The sequence below is a fragment of the Podarcis cretensis genome (assembly GCF_951804945.1).
Source record: "Podarcis cretensis genome assembly, chromosome: 10".
NCBI lineage: Eukaryota > Metazoa > Chordata > Lepidosauria > Squamata > Lacertidae > Podarcis > Podarcis cretensis.
Window position 1 is genome coordinate 32,837,973 of NC_137179.1, and position 18,750 is coordinate 32,856,722.

The window sequence follows — 18,750 nt, forward strand, 5'->3', positions numbered from 1 at the left end:
TGTATTTGGACTGATTAAGTTGATATAATTGATACTTTGCATGCATTAACAGAAAGACATTGCATATTAATAAGCAATTCATGAACATAACCACTTTGACTTCACTAGCTCTACATACTAACAAATTTCTATTGTTTATATCAACCTACTTTAATAATTTCAATATTGTTTCATTTTGCTATACTATCCACAATGACAATATAGTGAGTAGCAGACAACTACATTTAGACACGCAATATGCGTAACTGGGATTCTGGTTAATGTGAATTTAACACAGCTGCCCTAGTGGGCCAGAAACTCAGGTTTAAAGAACTCTGTACAGTTTTTTATCATTTGAGCAGTTTACATGCTGCATCTCTTCAAATGGACAACTATGTTAACTAGAATATAATCAGCAGTCAAAACTACTGATCACAATGTAGTATCCAGTTTATGTCAAAATTATTCCACACATTTCCTCCATTGCTAACTCTTTCAGACTAATATTGCAAGGAAAGAAGATCTTGCAGATTTACCATACAATCAGTATATATTTTACTCGGGAGGAAATCTTGCTATGTTCAGTGGAGCTTATTCCTAGTTATGTGTGCACAGGATTACAGCCATAGCTGTAGTAGAACTCTACATGTGTTACACAGGGGACTATCAAGACACAGGCAATGATACTCCCTTGGAAAATAACAAAACCATATTAAACAGCATGTCTCAAAGTTTAAATGCATATTTCAGAAAAGCATAATACAGTGGTGCCCCGCAAGACGAACGCATCGCAAGACGGAAAACCCGCTAGACGAAAGGGTTTTCCGTTTTGGAGGCGCTTCGCTAAACAAATTTCTCTATGGGGTTGCTTCGCAAGACGAAAAAATCTTGCGAGTTCCCACGGGTTTTTTTCGCTCCCCCCCCCTTTCCTAAGCCGCTAAGCCGCTTATCAGCTGTTCCGCTGATAAGCCGCTTAACAGCTGATCGCTAAAAGCCGCTAGACCGCTAATAGCGCTAATCCGCTAAGCTGTCAATGGGCTTGCTTCGCAAGACGAAAAAACCGCTAGACAAAGAGAATCGCGGAACAGATTCTTTTCGTCTTGCGAGGCACCACTGTACAGCCTTCTTGGAACTGAACCAGTTCTAGATGTCAGCAGGATCACAGGTCTGAATGTTCTCCATGACAAAAGAACCCCCAACAACCCATAAGGAGAAGATTAGAACACTTCTCTAACTAGTCTGATACAGTAGTGACCGGACAAAGTACAAATAAATGTGACTTCACCTCACCCTTTCATCAAGAAGCTCAGGATGTCAATGAACAGGATTATTCCATTTTTCCTCAACAGCCATTCTGCAGGCACAGTTCAGGCTGAAGGATGGTGACCAAGAACCAATTGCCACCATCAGTTTCACGGCAGAGCAGCATTTAAAGTCAGGTGTCCCCAATCTATTTCAAAATTATATACTATGCTTGTTAAATATGCTCTGGATTCCTTTTTTGAACTACTTGCCACCTAATACAGAAGTCAGTGAACTAAGAGTTTGTTACTTTCTTTTTTAAAAAAAGTAGAATGTACTGAACAAAAAAGCATTGTTTTAATTACTGAGGACAAATACAAGCCTGCTGCCCAAACACTACCTTGTTGTCATTCACAATTATGATTGTACTGGATAGCATAGATATAGGGGACATATGAACATTTATACTTTTGTTTTTTAAAAAAACTAGTACATTAGGCAAGTAAGGTAAAGATAAAGGTACCCCTGCCCGTACGGGCCAGTCTTGACAGACTCTGGGGTTGTGCGCCCATCTCACTTAAGAGGCCAGGGGCCAGCGCTGTCCGGAGACACTTCCGGGTCACATGGCCAGCGTGACATCGCTGCTCTGGCGAGCCAGAGCCGCACACGGAAACGCCGTTTACCTTCCCGCTGGTAAGCGGTCCCTATTTATCTACTTGCACCCGGAGGTGCTTTCGAACTGCTAGGTTGGCAGGCGCTGGGACCGAGCAGCGGGAGCGCACCCCGCTGCAGGGATTCGAACCGCCGACCTTTCGATCGGCAAGCCCTAGGCGCTGAGGCTTTAACCCACAGCGCCACCTGCGTCCCTACACATTAGGCAAAGGCAAGACTAATTAGAAGTATTTAAGTCTTCCTAACTTTAACACTGCTCACCATATATAGCATTGCTATCACTCTTCTAGGCAATAACTCATGACACTTACTTCCAATAAGTGGCTACAACACCAGTTAGGTTTTACCAGAAGTGACAGCATACCCTCTAACGACCTCAGTTGACTCTTATGAAGAAAAAAGGTGGGTGGTGTGTTAGTAGGGAAAAGAGAGCGTGAAGCAATTACTGCTACAGAGCCATTAATAAATATTTCATGCAATTCAATTTGGCTCATATTAATGCACAACATCAGGAAATATTATTCCCAACTCATTTAAGATATTTAATGTTTTGAGTCCCTACCTAGATCTTTACGTTTGTTCAGAGTGACATGAGGTGGTCAATTCCATCAGTTTGCCTAAGAGATGAACTGAAAGAAAGCAAGGGACCAGCTGAACCGGAAAGGAGCTTACATCCTAAAAAAACACCATGAAGGTCATTTTTATTTTTTTTATTCATTCATACTTCAATTTTTTGGAAGTCCTGCCTAGTCTACTCTTTTTTTAAAACAAACGCGCGTGCACGCACGCACACACTGTATAAGAGAGAAGCCACAGTGGGCCTAACTGAATCTCCTTCGGTTTGCTTCACACTGACTGAGGGAAGAAGCCAAGATGCCTTCTCTACGATTCCTTCGACTTGGAAAAAGCATCGTCCCACCAGGGGATTGAAATCCCAGCAGGTATTCAAAAGGGAGCCATTCCGCCTGCCCCGCTTTAACCACCTTCCCTCCCTCCACATTACACTTCCCCTCCGACACCCCTCTCCTTTTTTCAGATGCAATGTACGCAAGAAGGCAGGGAGGGAAGTGCGGGGCAGAAGGAGCAAAGGTAGATCGCAGGATTTCCTGAGGATCTCCCCAACTCCGACCCCCCCCGCGGGCATTCCTCCTCCAGGCATCCATGGCAAGAGCCCGGCTGGGGGAGGGGCGCGGATGCTGCGGCCCGCGGGCCGCCCGGGCACCCGTCTCCCCGTCTCCTTCTCCCGCCCCGCCTCAGCCGCGCGCCCCGCCCCTTCCACCGAGGCCCGCGACAGGGCTTCGCACGCACCGAAGCCGTTACCTCAGCGTCGCTGTCCTCCCCCGCCCCCCCTAAGGGGGGGGGGAGCGCGGAGCGGGCGGCGCTTCTCAGCGGCGCGTGGGGCGGCGGGGATCCGCGTCGAGCCGGGGGCGGCTCCGCGGTGGTGGTGCCGAGGTTTCTCTCTCCATTCTCCCCTCACACACACACACACAGGAAATAACACAGGATCAGCTGACAGGACCCGGCCAATGAGGCGGCGGCGGGGCAGCGCGCGCAAAAGGGAGGAGCGCGAGACGGCGGCGGCGCAGGGCGGGAGGGCGGCGCATTGCGCGTGCTCGAACCCGCCCTCCGAGGCGCAGAGGGGAGCTGGGCAAGCGCCTTCTTCAACCACGCGCTCGTTTAAAGAGGCAGCGCCCGGGCGGAACAGAACTCTGTGCCTCTCTCGCCTAGGGACGAAAGCGGGCACCGGCTTAAGCCAGTAGTAGCCTAATGCACACCTTGAACATTAACTTCCGTGTGTCTTCCAAGTAAACACAGTAGCCCAGCGCCTCCCTCCCCAAAAGGAGGGGGAATTACAGCAGCGCAGGCGACTCCTGCGTCTCCCCGATATTTAAGGCTGCCATCCCTCGCGCACACTTAAAGGTAAAGGTAAAGGTACCCCTGCCCGTACGGGCCAGTCTTGACAGACTCTGGGGTTGTGCGCCCATCTCACTTAAGAGGCCAGGGGCCAGCGCTGTCCGGAGACACTTCCGGGTCACGTGGCCAGCGTGACATCGCTGCTCTGGCGAGCCAGAGCCGCACACGGAAACGCCGTTTACCTTCCCGCTGGTAAGCGGTCCCTATTTATCTACTTGCACCCAGAGGTGCTTTCGAACTGCTAGGTTGGCAGGCGCTGGGACCGAGCAGCGGGAGCGCACCCCGCCGCAGGGATTCGAACCACCGACCTTTCGATCGGCAAGCCCTAGGCGCTGAGGCTTTAACCTTTAGCGCCACCTGAGTCCCTTACGCGGTGGCGCACTTACGCGGGAGCAAAACCCCGTGAACAAACTAGGGCTGACTCCAGAGTAAATACGGAGAGGATCTGGCTGCAGTTGTGCAAGAAGCAGCAATTGGTAACATTTTCTATCTCGCGCTTCAGCCGGAAATGCTGCTACCACAGTTTCCAGCCCCTATTGCTTCCCTTTCACGATATTCTCTCTCCTTCCCACCCCCCACTGGCCCGCCAAGGGATGCGGGGTTGTGAGCAGAATCATAACGGGTTCAGTCAGAGGCAACGGTTTGAGTTGTCCAGATCACGGCTGGCACCAAAGGGTGGCGAGGTCTGACCCGCCATCCCAACCCATTCATGGTTCTCCTATAGGTGGCACTCAAGAAAATTAGAATTTGGAGGCAGCCCAAAAGAGTTCTTCCTGCCTTTTCCAGGTGAAGGGGGGCACTGCCTAGAACCCACTCTGTTTAAATTTATCGTCCCCTGTCTCTCACCAGCTGCTGCTGAAACACGAATGTTTACTCATTTTTTAAAAAAGCATTAAAATGCCTAAGCAAACAGAGGCCCTTACCAATAATATCAGGTTCCTAGCTGCATAGCAGTGGCAAGATCCCAGGGCAATGTGTCTCCTATTAAAACAACACAGATAAGCAACACCCTGCTATGAAGCCATAAAAAAGGTAAGACAAATCCTCAATGCAGGCTCATTATTAATCCAGCTTTTCAACCTCCCCACTGGATACCACATACTTGATCTACTTAACCAAGTCCCTGCCATTCACTGATTCCCACCCCCACCCCCTTACTCCCAGGCAGTGAAGAAATTAATTCTGCAAGCAGATCGTTTTTCTGCTAGAAAAAGGGCTACTTTAAACCAAACTCTTCAGTCCTGCGCTACAGCAGAGTACTATAGCAAGTACTGTAATGGAAGCTCCTTGGACCATAAACCACCCATTTTTCTCCCACCCCATGAATCTATTCAAAATTTGTCATTATGCTGCTTCCACAGTAGGCATATACCGCGGCATCACAAACCAACCACTTTTTTTTTTTTTTTTTTGCTTTCCTGTACACTTTTCTTTTTGCCAAAGCTCAGAAAATCCATGTTTTTAAACTCTATGAAATAGCTGTGTTATTGCCTACCACATTGCTATTGTGGCTGGTTATGGCCTGTATATAGTGCCCTAAAACAGGTTTTCAACCTTTTTGAGCCCACAGTTCCCTTGACCAACTACATTTTTTCTGTGCCACCCCTGTGGGGCTCAGGAGCCCAGTTATGGCACCCCTTGCCTGCAGAGCTGGCAGCCTCTCGCCCTTTTTTGAACACCCTCCCTTGTGGAGTGTTCCCTTAGCCTCCTCTCTGCTCCCCTCTCTTTGGGGGTCCTCTGGGCAGCCATAGCTGCCACCCTGGTCTCCAAAAGAGCCAATCCAGAGACATGACTTCAAGCTTACCTACTTTCAAGAATGCATTTAGGGAGCTTTTTTTGAGGTGAGTAAACACACATCTTACAGTACTTCATACCATAGATAATACAATATATCTCATTATCCAGGCTCCTGTCCAGCTCACAATGACAGAGGCTCTTACTTGAGACTAAGGTGGAATCTACACACATATAAAAACCGTTCCGAAAATGATTTTTTAATAAAACGTTTTTAAAAATACATGGAATTTTCCATAAGGCTCACTATCACCATCTTGTGTCACACTGTATATTGCACTTAAAAAGTTTTATTTGCAGTTGTATAGCTGAGTCCTAAGGAATAAATCTCTAAGGCAGAAAAGAGATTCAGGCTCGGCAACAGGTAATGAGTCCTAGCAGCTGCTGCGCACAGACTAGATGACAGGAAAGGTGAAGCCAGCCAGCCTAGAAGCAGTGGTCCATGTTTAAGGAGTCCCAAGACCAAGGCAATGAGCTGAGAACCACATGGAAGAACTGGAGGCGCCCCCCCCCCATACTTTTAAAGATGGGGCAAGGAGAGCTCATTCCACAGACTCTTGTGATCTGCAAGCCAGTGGGGGGCAGGAGAATAGTTTCATCACCAGGTCCTGGGAGACCAGGTTGTGCCTCCCTTTCAGCCTCCAGTTCTTCCCCGCACCCCAGCTGGCTCCTGCACTCCACCTTGGATTCAATTACTGCACTCTTTTCCTCAGGAAGAAAGAGGGGAGATGAGAGCCCTGCAAGGGCAGTCATATCCTGAGAGGTAGAAGTAGATGCTGCCTCCAGCCTCTGTTCCCCAGTCCCATGTCATTTTCCTGTTCACGCTCCTAGGTCTCTGCCGCCCACTCCACTGCTGAGCCCAACAATGCCTTGGGACTCACGGAACTCAAGATAAATTACTACATGAGCAATAGTAAATTCAACTTTAGGAAACTGCACAAATTCTCCTGGTAAGACAACACACTTTTGCAGTGATTAACACTTTCTAGTACAGTACTAGTACAGTGGTACCTCGGGTCAGGTTACATATACTTCAGGTTACAGACTCCGCTAAACCAGAAATAGTACCTTTGCTTCAGGATGAGAACAGAAATCGTGCTCCGGCGGCACGGCGGCAGCAGGAGGCCCCATTAGCTAAAGTAGTACCTCAGGTTAAGAACAGTTTCAGGTTAAGAACGGACCTCCAGAACAAATTAAGTACTTAACCCGAGGCACCACTGTACATTTCTTCAAGTCTAACATGATTTCAATACAGCAGTTCAGGAGTCATATCCAGTTTGCGGAAGGCCCAACAGTGAAGCACAGCATATATAGATGGTTATCTATAGATGTTTTGCAGAGTCACTTGAACAGGTTCCACCCTCATGAGCTTACTAACCACTGGATTCACTTAGGCTGCCTATACCAACCTACTACCTGGGAGTAAGCACCATTGAACTCAGGAGTTACCTCAAAGTAAGTATGTGTAAGACTGCACTGTTAAAAGCAGTAACCAAAAAGTAATGATTCAACCTATTCTTTGAAACTAGTTTGCTCCCATATCCACTAACCACCTTGTCCAATCTACTTAATTCAACATCAGTATGAGAATTCTATGTTACACCTTTGTTGCATAGGGTTGCAATTCCTACAAGTTGCTACAACATTGCCAATACACCCAAAATACTTTGCCTACAAACATAGATTTCATTTCAGTATTCACTTCTACAAATTATTGTCCATCAACTAGTGGAAAAATCTTTTTACCTTTCATTTACCAATTCATTCCCCTTGTAATAGTTGCAGCCCAGTCTTCTGTAGATTTACTCATGCCAAATTCAATTGGACTTACTCTCACCCTGCATAGCAGTACAACTCCAGACTCCTCAAACAATTATGTTTAAGTGGTAGAGATGTCACATAATGTCAGCTTGAACAAAAGGAAAATATGCAGGAGGAGTTGAATGGAGAAGCATTCTCTTCTTCCAACAGATGCAAGAACAGTGAGAATTTTTTCACCCAAAATTTATAGCTTGTTGGCAAGGACTGTCCCCAGCACGGCAGAAGAGGCCAGAAAGTCAATAAATCTCCATTATCTGAATCATTAGAAGCATCCCTGGTTGGTAATATACAAAAATGCAACTGAGGGTATCCCATTTTTTCACCTTGTCTTTTTTTATAAAACAAAAGTACACAGAACAAGTTTTACAGCTTGACTTATGCACACGTGTTATTTTGCACAATTTAAAACAATGTTAACTACCCAAAGTATAAGTGATAATGGTTATTCTGAATACTATTTTAGTTTTAGGGTATCTCCATTTGGGAGGGAGCAGGGAGAGAATATCATTTTAGAGAAGAAAAAAAACTTTAAGCTACCTTTTACTGATTTTCTATTAGAGCACTGATATGCTTAAATAACTACCTAAAAGGAAATTAACAACAGAACCTCTGTCATTATTCCTGGTAGGATGGATTCCAGAAGGCTAAGTTGCCTTCTGTAATTCATGTGACTGAATGCCTGGCTTATGACACGCAGTTTCATCAAATCCTAGAACATCACCAAATCGCGGAATCCAGAGAATTTAAATTCACCTTGCAAATAACTTAGCCTTAATATATACAGTATTACTCCAATAAACCTTGCACCCTACTTTTAGAACATGCTACATAATAAGCTTCTAAATTTCAGATTTATGCCATTTTTACAGAATGGTAACCCCTTCTTTTAAGAGCTATTCTTCTTTAGAGACTCATAGCAGCTGAGCAGTGAGTATCTTAGATCATGCCAGAACTGAACATCACAAATGCAATATCCAAATGACCCATATTTGAAGGACAAGATCATCCTCAGCTATACTAAATAGTTTTGTACAAGCTATTTTGTACCCACAAAACACCTACAATAACTCGTTGAAGTTAACCTGATATTCATAATAAGGACAACCCTACTTAGAGTACTACTATATTCCCATGATAAATAAATGATAGATTATATTAATATAAAAGCTTATCACAGCTATGAAACAAAAGCAAAGTTAATATTTGTAAAAAAAAATGTTAGTAGAAGCTTAGCAAAAAAAGGAAAAAACCACAAATCCTGGTTTTAGACCAGAGACAGCCATGACAGTCCCAGCCCTTTAGATGCACTGAAAGAACACTGGATGTTAGTCATTACTCCTTTTATAAGTAAGGAAGGTGGCTTGGTCCTGCAGCTCAAATGCTTTTATCTTCTTGATGAGGCATCACACTCAGCTGGATCTCATATCATTCTTTCATTGCAATCTCTGTGAGTGAATGAAAACAGCTGGGGACCATCTTGGAGCAAGATTTAACTCTTTCATTTAACCCAGAGTGCATACTGCGGGATAAAGATCAGCCTCATATAACCAGTAAGCTTAGCTCTAGTTGATGTGTGAAGGGGTTAAGACCATAGAGTAAGCTGTTCTGCCAGACCCAACTAGGCCATATCCCCTCACCTTGAGAGGAAGTGTTAACAAGGCCTTTGCTTACTTCCACCATGTGAATCCAATCAGAAAAAACATCTGGGCTGATTGTGCCAAGCCCAGAGCAAGCCAACCTTGTGTTTCTCTACAAATAATTTAGAAGCATGTACCAATTTTGAAATGAAGTATTGCTGCCTGTCGTTTCTTGCTACTTTATGGAAATGCACATGAATTTGATTTTTTAATGAGTTCATTAAGTAAACCATTTTTAACTTTGCAAGTGTGTGGCCTATTTCTATGCTAAAGGGGAAGTAAAGGGGAACTTTGGGAGAAACTTAGAAAAGGGTATTTCAAAGGTATAACAGCCTATATTTCCCTGCTTTACCTTACTGCACGTTTTGTGATTTTTAAATCTCTGCCGATGATGCTCTCTCACCAAGAGAGTATTTGCTCCAAACCTGGAACTCTGAACTCATATATTAGGGGTGGTTAACCCTTTTCAGCTCAAGGACTGAATGATCTCATGGGCAACCTTCTGGAGGCAGCAGGCTAGTGGTTGGTGGCGGCCAGAAGTAACAGCGGGTGGAGAAAGAGATGTGACTGTTCCCTTTGTACAGTTGGCGACATTCTAGCCAATCAAAAGTCCCGGGTTTCTGCACACTCACACACACACCATTCTCCACCAAGACAAGCAAGAGGCATTACTGCAACCCTACCAAATAAAACAGCACTTGAAGCCTAGGGAGGAAGCATGTCCGGAGAGTCCCAAGAGCTGGACAGAGAAGTCACAGTTTGCTTCTAGGCCTCTGATTCCCCACCCCTGTCATATATCAAGGTATGTAGTTACATCAATTTGTCATCATGTCCACAGAATTTAAAACACTAAAATGGAAAATGGGTGGTGGGTAAAAAATGCCCTGAAGAAGGACATAATGCATCTTTCCAGAATCCTTGCAGAAGCTCTCCTTTAAGACTCTAGATACACTCATCCAGAATCTGAACTCCACTGCTGTGACTGAGGCTATAAAAACAAGGCATCCCCCAGTGTCATGGGAGGGAGGGAATTTCCAAAAAAAACCCCACCCCATTACGAATGCTCAGACACCCAAGGCCATGTGGTATCTCTTCCACATTAATCTGGAAAAAATAAACTGACCAAATAAACCTATTTTACTCCACAGGCGATAGGAGTGTCTCCCACAGACAAAACAGAATAAGGAATGTGGGTTGCACAAAGGGAGGATGCTGTTCATCACAACTCCCTAAAATGCAGATAAGCTCCCATGTTGCATTGCTGAAAGCAACAGAAAGCACAATCAGCTTTGCTGGCAAACACTATATACTGCACTCCAGTTATCAATACTGCCGCTAAACCCTCATGGCCCATTCTTCCAGACAAGTTTCGAGTAGAGATGAGCAGATTTCTCACTTCCCCTGTGTTATTGCTGTGCCAATCTGATATCCCTTGGGTTCTGCTTCGCTTGTCTTCCAGTAGGAATTCCAGATTTCGAAATGCCAGTAACAGATTATGCACATTCACCCTCTGCTATGATAAAGAAGGCTTCCTGTGGGAGTGCAATTGTAATTATGCAGAAAAGGAAAGTATTAAAATCCTATGTTTTTGAAACGGGATCCTGTAGGAATGCCATTTATTAATTTTAAAATGACCCTGGAATGGAAGCAGCAATTTCTTCCTGTGAGATCGCCAACACTTGGGGGGGGGGGGTTTGACTGGTTTTCACATGTTTATCTCTTCATCCTATTGAACAATAGGAAGAACAAACTGTTGGCAGTTAAATGAAATTAATAAATAAACAAAATGGCCCCATCATTCATCAGACACCTATCTGTTCCTGAGGCTCAAAATAATTCTGCTATATCAAACCAGAAAATCATCCAGACCAGCTTTTGTTTCAATAGCAGCAAACCAGACACCTCTGGGAAGCCCGCAATCGAGACACGAGTGCAACAACACTCTCCTGTTCATGTTTCCCAGCAACGGGTATTCGGAGGCATAGCGTCTTGACATCGGAGGTAATACATAATAATTGGCAGAAGAAATGATGGTGGACAAGGCTGATGCCCTTTTAAAACCTTCCAGATTCTTGTGGTAGTGAATTCCATAGCTCAACTATTCAAACAACTACTTTGGCTGTGTCCACACTGGGTCATTAAAGTGTGCATGGGCAGTGTTTCCACGAGCACTTCCAATGTTATGCTTTCAAAACCTTTATCAATGTCTTCCATCCACACTTGTGGGCAGCAGCTGATGGTACTTTTTGCCAGAAACATGAGAACAACTGTGGGCATATGCATGACTACAGTGGTGCCTCGGGTTACATACGCTTCAGGTTACAGACGCTTCAGGTTACAGACTCCGCTAACCCAGAAATAGTACCTCAGGTTAAGAACTTTGCTTCAGGATGAGAAGAGAAATCATGCTTTGGTGGCGCGACGGCAGCGGGAGGCCCCATTAGCTAAAGTGGTGCTTCAGGTTAAGAACAGTTTCAGGTTAAGAACAGACCTCCGGAATTAATTAAGTTCTTAACCCTAGGTACCACTGTATTTGTTTACCTGTGCACACTTCCCGTTTTAGTATTTTTAGTTTTGAAATACAATTTTTTGATCTACCAAATTTGCACAAAAGAGCAGTCAAGTTATTTACTTTTAGAAAATGTTTGTGTTGCTCCAAGCCAGGAAACCTGAGGACCATTGTGGACATGCAGGCAGGTATTTGGTTACCTGTGCACACACATTTCTTTTTAAAAAAACACAAGTTTTTTGATCCACCAGATTTGCATAAAAGAACAGTTTTTAAAAAATTAAATATATATCTTGATGCCGGACAAGGATTTGGAATTGCTTGGATAAAATGTTGCCAATATAAAAACCCTGTTATTTTAATACAGCTGTTTTATTCAAGAGCAGTTCTGTGCAAAAGAGCTGCTTTAAAAATAAAAATACTGAGAACAATACTTTCAGCAACATTCACTGGAAAAAGGCAGGCAGCATCCCTTTCTTCAGGAAAAAAAGGAAGTAGAGGGGATGGCAATGGAAAGCACCCTGTGTAACATCACCAAATATGATTTTTTAATTATTATTTTTTTGAAAAATCAGCACCCACACACAGAATGCACTTCATTGTGTCTAGTCAGGTAACATGTAATTTTATTTTATATTTTCTTCCCTTATTGGATTAACCACGGATCAGGAAAATCTGAGTTTAGCAGGGGGAAAGTGCGAGGTGCCACTTGGATGAGGATGTTGTGTGGTCACAAGCACCTTCAAATCCACATTAGACAAGTCCTTCCTTTTGTATATCCACCTGTAATACATCTTTCCTTACTCGCCTTTTTTTCTAAACTAAAAAGTGTTGTGACCTTTTCTGATAGGGGAGTTGCTCCAATCCAATTTTGGTTGCCCCTTTTCTGGCCTGTAGTTAGGAAGTTGGCTTTGTGGAGTGGCAGATCTGGGTTCTAATTCTGCTCCTCCTCCTTTGCATCTAAAAACATTGTTACTGAAAGAACACCCAAAAGAAAACTTTGACTTGTATCTCCCTGTAGCTGGGCATGAACCAACACCACCTATGTGCTCTTTCCCAATGAAAAAGTATTTTGTTCCTCTCATACAGACAAAAATACAACTGTGTTGAGAAGAGTGTTCCAGGGATAGCACATTATTCCCACAGCAGGGCTTGAGCACTTCTCCTGGAAAACCCAAGAGGTCTTCGTGTATGCTTCCTCCAGACACTGGAACGTAGGAATCTATCTTCTACCAAATCAGACTATTGGTCTATCTAGCCAGTATTGTCTACACTGAAACATAGAGGGTCTGCAGGGTTTCAGAAATGGGACAGGAGTGCATGTCATTTTAAGGCATGAAACTTTCTTCAGTGAGGGTTGTTAAAAATGTTTTTTAATGTAAATAATTCAAATCTGCTATTATTTGTAACATTTAGCTTGGAAAATCTACATTTGATTAAAACACAAATAAACTGCCCTCGGAAAACCAAAGAAATTTAATTTTACCTTCTGAAAATGTCAGGTAATGCTTAATAATAATAATAATAATAATAAAATATAAATGCAAGTACTTGACAATCATATTTAATGATTTCTATGCAATGTTACACATATTTTACTTACCTAGCAAAGCAAAATTATATTAATTAAATCAAAGTATGTTACAACTTTTTAGCACCCCTCATTTTTGGAATTTGAAAGTCCTCCTTGGAGATTGAACCTTGAAATTCCTGCATGCAAAGCAGACATTCTACCCAGTGCTATTTTTCTAGAAAAAGAGGTGCTGGAACTCACCACGAACACCTTCAGAATGGCAATGATTCCCACCTGAGAGGTACCAGAACTGATTTCCAGTGAGTTCTGGCTGAAAAAAGCCATGGTTCTACCCAAGCTATAGTCTTTCCACCAATGGGCTGAGTGTTGTAATTGTAAAAATAGTCTTGACTTCTTTCTCTAGCTCTGTTTACTTGGCAGAAAAGCATTTCAGTCTCTGGTGTACTGAGGAATGTGCTATGAGCTTTTCCTGGGCACTTTTTTGTGTTGGGGCATGTGCATTACAAGTTCATAGAATCTTATGAGTTGGAAGAGACCCAAGCAAGGGTCATCTAGTCCAGCCCCCTGTAACGCAGGAATCTCAGCTAAAGCCTCCATGAGACGGCCATTCAACCTCTGCTTAAAAACCTCTCCAAGGAAGGAGAGTCCACCACCTCTCATGGGAGTCTGTTCCACTGCTGACTGTCAGAAAGTTTTTCCGACTGTTTAGTCTAGGGTTACCAGACGTCCCCGTTTCCTGGGGACGGTCCCTGTATTTGCAAATAAGTCCCTGGATAAATTCCATCCCTGAAATGTCCCCAGATTTCCTCTAATGTCCCTGGGAAACGCAGTAGCGACAGTCTCAGCAGCCCAGAGCAGTTGGCTCTGGCTGGCTTCAGGAGCTGCTCAGAAGTCCCCACATGATGGTGGTGAAGGGGCTCTAAGATGCAGCTTCCGGGCTGCCTCCACCTTCCTTGACCCCAGCAACTAAGCTGTGAAGGGAGGCTTCACGCTGCCTATCAGAGTTTGTGCACGCAAGTAGGAATGGGATTGGGGCTGCTCCGATGGGAAGGGAGGCATTGTGCTGCCTGAGAGATCCCTGCCCCCTGCTGCTTGCACGCAAGTAGGAGTTGGGATGGGGCTGCTCCAAAGGCAGTGTGAAGCCTCCCTTCCCACCCTCCTGCTTGAATGCAAGTAGGAATGGGATTGGGGCTGCTCCAATGGGAAGGGAGGCATCACGCTGCCTGAGCCTCGCCATCGCCGCTCTCGGCCCTCCTTCTCTGCCTTCCATGCCTGACCCACCACTCACCGCTTCCCTACCACCACCACTGAAGAACCAGCAACTCAGGGGCTGCCCAGGCTCATAGAAAAAGAAGATAGAAGCCTTGGAGGAAGGGGAAACGTGGCGGCTGAGGTCAAGGCAGCGGCCCCTCTGCCACCGCCATCACTGCAGCATCAACGTCACGAACATGTAGTATGTATGCATGTATGTATGTATGTATGTATGTATGTATTTATAGTGTCCCCGGATTCATTGAAAAAAAATTGGTAACCTTAATTTAGTTGGAATCTCCTTTCTTGTAACTTGAAGCCATTGCCTTGAGTCCTACCCTCAAGAGCAGGAGAAAAGCATGTTCCCTCTTCCATGTGACAGCCCTTAAGATACTTGAAGATAGATATCATATCTCCTCTTCTCTAGACAGGTGATGACGTGAAGTCATTCAGTAGTAACTATACAGTCGTACTTTGGAAGTCGAAAGGAATCTGTTCCGGAAGTCCATTTGACTTCCAAAACATTCAGAAATCAAAGCTGTGACTTTTGATTGGCTGCAGGAAGCTCCTGTAGCCAATCGGAAGCTGTGGGAGCCCCATCGGACATTCGGGTTCCAAAGAACATTCGCAAACTGGAACACACACTTCTGGGTTTGCGGCATTCAGGAGCCAAAACGCCTGAGTACCAAGGTGTCTGGGATCGAAAGTATGAATGTACATTGATGCCTTTCCTGCATGGCAATTGTGACAGTGCCATCAGCCTGCCATCTCATGATTGGCGAACAATAGAATCCATGGGGCATTGTAGAAGTGTCTGTTGGTGTTGTTATATCTGCAGCTATCTTCCGTAGTGCTTCTTTGTTCCTGCACATGCAGATGATCGCAACTACATGATTAGTATCCAAAGCTGTCCCCTTTAGTGATATAAGGCATCCTTGTCTCTAGTCCAAAATATGAGGACACATAGTGGGATGTAGGGTAGAGAGGGAAATCACGGAAAATCACCTCCCTTCCCTTTCCACTAATTGATGCCTTCAGTCAGCAGAGACAGCACTGAATATCATCTTGTGTCATTATTAGCTCTGATATAGTTGCCACCAGTATTGTAGGAATATAGGCTCACCCTGTAATTCAGGCAACTTTTAGCTAACTGAAAATCAAACATCAAAGTGAATTTGTGAGACTATAATCCCTGTGTCCTTTCAAGAAACATCAACTTGTTATTTTCACTTAAGTCACACAAGGAACGGTCCAAGCCACAGGTCCCTGCAGTTCACCACAGAGTTTGAAGGGGTGTAGTAGGCAATCTTCTAGTCCAACTTTCTGCTCAGTGCAGGAAGTTCAGTGCTAGGACATTGCCAGCAGATGGTTGGTCAAGCTGCTGCTCTGTAAAAAGACCTCAAGCAATGGAGAGCCTAAGACCCCTCAAAGTAATAAATTCCACTGTCCAACTGATCTGTTTGCAAAGCAGGTTTCTTCTAGAGTGCAACCAATATCTGCCCTCTTGCAATTTATGCCCAATAAAATTGTTCACCCTTTATATATACCCAAAAAGTCACTGTGCTCTGCAAGAGAGGCCTGCTGCAGAAACCATCTTATCAGGAGGTCCATTCCATACAATATAGGCATCAGGACTTCAGCATGGTGGCAGCTACCCTTTGGAATCCTCTCCTGCTACATATCAGACAGGCACCATCTCTGTTGTCTTTTCAGCAACTACTGAAGACCTTCCTCTTCCAATAAGCCTTTTCAGTGGTGATCTTTAGCCTAGTCCGCATCTGTATTGGAACTATTTTTATCATAAAGAATTGTTTTTAAATATTTGTAACTTTTTATAATAGGAGGTGTTTTAAATATGGAACTGTTTTTAATTGTGTTTACACTATTCTTGTTTTGCGGTTGTAATTGTTTTATTTGTTTTATAATTGTGCATTTTTTGGTTGGGACCTGCCCTTGGACCATGCAGTGAAGAGTAGACAAGGAATCCAATAAACAAGCAAGCAAGCAAGCAAACAAACAAACAAACAAACATGTCAAGTTTAGAATTTTTAGGTTGTGGTATGTAGAAATGTAGTACAGGCAGCGACCATATTTAGGCATTTCCAGTTGACGTGTGACCGCGCACATGCTCATCACCACTGATGTAGTAGTGGCCAGGAAATGGAGTGGAGGCAGAACAGGTTTAAGCATGCTCCGCTGATACCCATAGGGGCCAAAAACGCAATCCCCGCACAAACGGCAGGTTGCTTGTATATGTGAACAGTGAACTCTGCAATCGTCACGGAAGAAGATTAATAAATTTGAAGAGGGAGCAGCGAAGAAGAGACAAAGAGGCATATTTACAACTTGTGTGCAAAAGGGAGGATTATTATACAATGATTTGACAAAACTGCATTCACCCCCTTATATCACCAGGCAAGTGGACATTAAAGAGCTTGAGCTCTTCTCCCCTTCAGACACCTGATCTCAAATCTCAGCTTAACAACCACTGGAAATTCATTTTCAGTCAAGCTCAGGGTCACTAGGGATGAGTCCTGAGAATCTGTTCTGAATGGCAGGCCTCAGCCTGGAAATCTGTAATGCAAGAATAAAGTACATCTGATCAGATAGATAGGGCTTCCATTGGTTACATTTTTATGAGTCGTGACTGGTCCCATTAGGGCTAATGGGGCACAGTCTCATCAGCCGTCCTCAGGCAGCCCCCACGAACCTGGCTTCCTACTTACAATCAGTCCAGGAAATGGCCTGGCTGACAGCTTCCTCCTCCTTAGTCTCAGCTTGGCCCTGTACAACTCAGCAGGGAAGAGGACGGGGCAAAACTAGAATGGCTCTGGCACTACCTACTGTCAGCCTCCATGCCTCTGGCCTACCAGTCCAGAAGATCACTGCCCTCTGCTGCAGATACGTGTTCCAGCCTCACAATAACCTTGCAACAGGGGTTGCACTCAGACAGGGGTGCCAACTTGAATAAAATATTGGGAGGGCCCAGGAAAGCCCCACCCTGCATAGTCCATCACAAGAGGCAGTGCACACACATCATTTGAATGCCAATGCCTAGCTTCTCAGCTGAGCCAGGATCTGAACTTGAGTAGCAATCACTTAACCATTACTCCACATACACCTGACAAAGCAGGCACCGGCCCATAAAAAAACCACAATGCATTTGTTAGCCTTGACAGGTGCCCAAAATGTCTCTCTTCTTTTCGGACTTCTGGGTTGGCGCCTCCGGTAATGGCGGAATTCCTCTGATCAGGAGGAATTTGCTTCGTGGAAATCCGGGTCTGGCTGCCACGGCAAAGGCGGAGACCCACTAAAAATCACAGGCGGGTGAAGCCTGTGAACGTGGGATTCGGCTGGCACCTTTTGCGCCTCCCCTACTCGCGGGGAAACCCGGTTTCGGGGATCCGGAGCGACGTGGGGTGAGTGGCGCGGTGCTTCAAATTGATTGCTTTTTCCACGGAGCGAAGCTGCATAGCTGTTGCCGGAGAGCGCTGACTTTTTCCTGTGGACAATTTGATCTTAAAGCAACTACCCATGAGTAGAGTGAATAATTGGATTTTTAAACGTCTTAATTTGGCACCGAAACGGGGAGGTTCAAAACAGGAAGTCCGCCTTCCCCTTTTGTAAATAGACTGAAGCAGAGGCTGCAAGCTAAAGTCTTGGAAAGTCTACTGTGAAGGACTAAATTTCCATCAGTAAAAAATATTAAATCCCCCTTGGAAGCAGGAGAAGAGGGGGGAAGTTTTGGATTGTATATGCTTGCAGGAGAGAGTGAAGGAAGTTAAAATACCACCGCTCCGAACCTGGAAACGGGCTGCTAGTAAGACTGACGTCTTTTGGAATGCTCATTGACCGTGACTAGAACGTGCACTGACAGTTAGTTAAATAAGAGAAATACATTGTTTTCAATGTCTCCATCTGCGTTTAAAAAGGAGTAAAAGTAACTGAAAATTGAAACTAACTTTATTGTTTGAACTGTGTCTAAAAGGACTAATACAAATAGAAACTGTTTCCCTCTAGAGCAGTGTTTCCCAACCTTGTGCCTCCAGCTGTTTTTGGACTACAATTCCCATCATCCCTTGCCACTGGTCTTGCTAGTCAGGGATGATGGGAGTTGTAGTTCAAAAACAGCTGGAGGCACAAGGTTGGGAAACACTGCTCTAGAGGAAGCTTTTGAAACTGTTACAAGAGCTGATCTGGGGGAATTTCCAGCTGCGAGATAAAAAGCTGTGAGACTTTGGGACTGACCTTGAATCGGTTAAGAATGTTGATAGAAGAGGCCTTAGCGGTTGCATTAAGTAAGATAAGTAACTCACTGGAACAGCTTAACAAGAAGGTGGATGTGGTAACTACCAAAATTGATAATTTGGGACAAAAAGTGAACATCAATACAGAAA

General features: G+C 44.6%; 1 protein-coding gene across 10 annotated transcripts in view; it reads right to left on the reverse strand.

Annotated features, from left to right (window-relative positions):
- TCF20 (transcription factor 20) overlaps positions 1 to 18,750 on the reverse strand; it is a 196,930-nt gene that overhangs the window by 74,096 nt on the left and 104,084 nt on the right. For 2 of the 10 annotated variants that reach the window (XM_079993910.1, XM_079993915.1), the window contains exon 1: positions 3,214 to 3,805. The exons of 7 other annotated variants lie outside the window; for them this stretch is intronic. The gene's annotated coding sequence lies outside the window, so the exon portion shown is untranslated. Of the gene's footprint in view, positions 1 to 3,201; positions 3,806 to 18,750 lie in introns of those variants that run through there. One more of the 10 variants, XM_079993917.1, reaches the window with a different exon arrangement.